At 43.2% G+C, this 4,606-nt stretch overlaps 1 protein-coding gene across 1 annotated transcript in view; it reads left to right on the top strand.

The window, feature by feature from the left end:
* The window catches only part of SLC8A1 (solute carrier family 8 (sodium/calcium exchanger), member 1), an 87,123-nt gene that overhangs the window by 61,925 nt on the left and 20,592 nt on the right, over positions 1-4,606 (top strand). The gene's annotated exons all lie outside the window — the stretch shown is intronic.

Raw genomic sequence — 4,606 nt, 5'->3', positions numbered from 1 at the left:
TGTTGTGAGGGACAACTTCCCGGTACAGAGCACCGCAGGGGGTTCACTGTGAGTCCCCGCTGATGGAGAGTCCTTGAACCAATGTTGAGGAAAGTCTGTGCAAACTCAGTGAACATGTTTAAGTCCCCAGTTAATAAGACTAATGTGACAACCAAAATCTTAGTTGTAATGGGATTTGTTTAGAATAGCTCTCTTTGAAATTCTATCCTCAGATTATAATACAGGTAAGATCAAATTGATATCCAGACATAAAGGAAAAGAAATATTGTGAAGAGTGAAGAATGCATCAATTATCAATCTTGTAACCACACTCCACACTTACAAAACCCAAAATTGCACAAGCATACTCTCCTGTATACAGACATAAATTTTCCTGGGTTCTTCATTATATAGAATTCTGTAAAACAAAAGTGATAGCATAATATTATCAATAAGGAGATAGAGTGATTGTGTAGAACCTAATCATACAACTTTTTAAATTTACGTAGATATCATTTTTATGAAATAATAACAACAACAATATTATTTATCAAGTAAGAACTATGATCAGGAACTATGCCAAATGCATTATATATATTTTATCTTTCTCACAACTCCTTGAAGGAGATTTTATAATTCAGGTTTTCCAGACAAAAGATATTGAGATTCAGGAGGTTGAGAAACTTCCCCAAGGTCACACAGCCAGGGCTGAGTCCAACTCAGATGTTCTGACTCCCAAGTCTTGGCTCTTAATCAGTCTGTTGTTCTTTTCTGACTCACTAATTGCTCTAGACAATGATTTTGCCATTGAGTTGCCATTGGTAAAGTTTGGAGATACTGATTAGATATTTCCTTAACGTAATAAGGGGCAGAAATAGGAAATAGAAGTGTCAGAATTTTATACAAGCCCAACCCTTGAATATAAGTTGCTCAAATATAGAATTGCAGGCCTCTGGTGTCCAAAGACTGTGCCAAATTCACTGGCAACTCAGAGGAAGTAAGCACAGTACTGTAGCACAGGGGAGGAGGGATGTAACTTGGAAGGCTGCTCTCACTGTGGATTTTTGGACAGTAGCAGGGCCCACTATTGGATGATATTCAAATGGTCAGAGCAAAACACAGAAGTTTGACTGCAGAAACAAGACCTCAGGAAGCAGAAAGAGTAGCACTTAGAAGTCAACAAAGAATTTCCAAAATCATCCCTAAAGCAAAGAACCCTGGATCCAATAAGCAGCAAAGAAAAGCTAAAGAACAAGGGGTGGGGGGAGGAGTACTGGATGCGGGGCCCAGTGGTCCACCTGAGGATTTTAGGTATGTTAGGTATGGGAAAACGGCTAATGCTAAGCTCCACTTGCTGGCCAGGCTAGGGGTGCTATACTACCTTTATGTAATGTAGAAATCAGTCTGAGATGGAGCCTATGAGTGAGCAGACAAGTGAGTGATGAAGGCTGGCAGAGTAGAAAATGAGGTGGGATGACCAGAAATGTGTTAACACACTTAAAAAGCCCCAAGCAATTGAGCAAACAATAGTGGTACCTCTGACCTATGTAATTCAAAGTAAAAATAAAAGGAATTACAAAAAAGTACCTGTTTTCCCTATGATGAAAAATTATTGGGTGTATTAGTAAAGTATTACATTTTTTAAAAAAGATTTTGGTACTCCTGACCACATGTCTTAATTTTTCTGTAGACTGGATAAAAAGAAGGTCTAATTCACAGCATTTACAGTTGTTCTGAAAATGAGTTTGCTAATGGATCCCCTGAAGGTTTGCTAGGAAATAGTTCATGAAAATCTGAACCATCTTTAGAATATATAAAATCTTAGTGATATCCCTGTGGAGTCTCCTAAATGGTTGTGCCATACTGCTTTGGATAGACAACAGTAGAGACTTTGAATTCCAAGTCCAGAGGAAAGAAGGGCAATCAATGTAGAAGAATACAATTAAGAAATACCACTCCTACTGGAATGTAAATCACCACCTCCCTAATACAATATTTCTTCTTTCCAAACCCCCAGCCTGTAGCAGCCTCACTATTTCCTTACCTCCCACAGCCTTGTGCCAGTGATGTAGCCTTTGATAATTCTTGCAATAAAAATCCAGTCATGTATGACATTTAGGAGGGAGCAAAAGGTTTGATTTGCCCCAGGGCCCTGGAACCATTATAAAAATGCCTTTAATGAGAAATGAAAAGCAAAGAAAATTCAGGGCTCAGAAATTGAGCCAAATCAAAAAGGGTTCCAAATCACTACGCACTAGGCTGCCTTTTAATGGTTCTAGATAAAGAGAAGAACGTTTAATGTTTTTTCCTCCAAGAATCCAAATTAATCTAAATATTGGTCTAGATTGGAAAGAAGGAGGAATAAAGTGGATCAAAATGTAGTTTTAATGCCTTCTCAGCTGCTGACAGAATGGACTTTGGGCATCAGTGTAATATAGACATTTAAAGAACAGGGCTCTTGTAACCCCATGTCACAAACATGCTTACACTTTCAAGAAAAACTGAGATTTCACTAAGTGGCCTGTAATAGCAATAAAAGGCTACACCCTTTTCACAAAATCTATTCCAATGAGACACAGTCCACTCACATTTTCATTTGCTCTTTCACTTAGCTCCTTCACTTAGCTGTGTCCTTTTCACTCTGAGCAGAGTCTTTAGTTATATCCTTTTCTCGTTTTAGAAGGCAGCTGAGAACAAACTCTAAGACAGAGATGGTGACCTTCTGTCTCCCCACGTGCCATTCTGTTCCCACTAGTCAGTGGAGTCTAACAAAAAGTTTGTGTGACCCGTGGCTTTCAAGAAAATTCAACTCCTAGCAAGGAAAGGAAAATGTTCTTAGGGAAGAATGATTCCTACAAATTTACAAGACCAGAAGCAGCTTGGAGCTTCTTCCACCAACCTGAGTGTCCATGACCTCTTGATGGATGCAGCAGACCCTTGCTAATTAAAATGTGGTCCTCCTTCTGACGGCATCAATGTCACTTGTAAATTTGCTAGAAACGCAGACTCCAGGCCTGCTCCAGATCTACTGAGTAAGAAACTGCAATTCCAAGGTGATTCATGCCCACATTCCTGTCTGAGGAGCACTGGCCTAGAGCAGTGATTCTCAACCTTCATGGCACATAGGAATTGACCAGGTGACATAAAAATAAATGACCAATGTCTGGATCCTACCCACAGAGATGCCAAGTTAATCATTCTGGGGTGTGGCCTAAATACTGGGATTTTTAAAAGCTCCCCAGGAGATTCTGAGGTGCAGCCAGGGTTGAGAGCTGCTGGCATTGAGGCAGAGGAGGGCTGCTATTCCCGTCGCCTCCTCTTTGTTGCAGAGTCAGAGAGCAGGATTCCTGGAGTCAGAATCTCTCTTTTCCAAGGGCCTTACTGTCGCAGACTGCACTGTAAGTACTGAGAAAGAAAACCATTAAAGAACTGAACTTTCTGCCTAGTGCTCTGCAGCTCTCTCCTCTCACCATCCTCATGTAGCTGTTCCTGAACCCCCACACCATGGCAAACCACACCAGTGGACAGTATCAAGTGGCGCTTTAAAATACAAACCTGGAGCCCCATTTGAGATCCACAACATGGGAGTCTCCATTCCCAGGTGTGTCTGATGTGCAGCCAGGTTTGGGAGCTGCTGAACTCCACAGGAGGTCTAGCCTTTCATCCTGCCAAGTCATTAAGGATTTGTAAGGATGAATGAGCTGTCAAGAGAGCAAGGGCCTGGTGCAATGCTCCTTTATTAATTATGGGAGAGTGATGTATTGGCAATGATAATGCTTCTCTTGGAAAGGGCAATGAATGGTTCGTCGATTGCTGCATTAGATCTTTCCCAATTCAACCTTAATGCTCAGCTTTTACTCTTCTCTGTAGTTTAAAAGCAGCATGGCTTTTACACTTGGACTCTTGGTAATGCTTCTCTTGGAAAGGGCAATGAATGGTTCGTCGATTGCTGCATTAGATCTTTCCCAACTCAACCTTAATGCTCAGCTTTTACTCTTCTCTGTAGTTTAAAAGCAGCATGACTTTTACACTTGGACTCTTGATCTTCATTCCCAGGTGAGCTGCAATCTTTGAGGGAAATACCAACACGGAAAATCTTGCAGAGCTCTTGGTTGGGGAATACCTCCCCTCGCTCCCACCTCCCCAAGTCCCTATTTGCTTGTGTCAGCATATAGTAGCTTGCGTATAGTCGTGCATATCTGATATGTGGGAAAAATACGGCGTACGGATTTTTGAAAAAATCATTGATATATCTCCAGCTTCCTTTAGCAGAGGGGTGGAAAGTGGAAGAAGATACACCTGGAGTGACAAATCAGAGGTGAGGCACGGGTAGGCGAGTTGGGGTCGGGGCTCTGCCTGCGGATGAGGCGAGGACGGCTGCAAACAAAAGTTGCAGCGCGGGTCTGCGCCTGGAATGCAAGGGCCGGGTGCCCGGGAGAGCGGGAAGGCGGCCCGAACGCACTGCGGGGCCGAGAGCCGGCAGGAAACCGAAAAAGATTCTCAGCGGCAGAGGCTGGGAGGCTGCAGGGGCTCCCCCACCCCCACCTCCACCCCCAGCTCGGTGCTGCAGAAACGCGCCGGCTCGGCCCCACGCGATCGCACCGGGCTCCGGGGGGGCGTGCGGGGG

The sequence above is a fragment of the Galeopterus variegatus genome, unplaced genomic scaffold (genome assembly GCF_000696425.1).
Source record: "Galeopterus variegatus unplaced genomic scaffold, G_variegatus-3.0.2 Scaffold740, whole genome shotgun sequence".
Lineage (NCBI taxonomy): Eukaryota > Metazoa > Chordata > Mammalia > Dermoptera > Cynocephalidae > Galeopterus > Galeopterus variegatus.
This window is presented reverse-complemented; position numbering and strand designations above follow the sequence as displayed.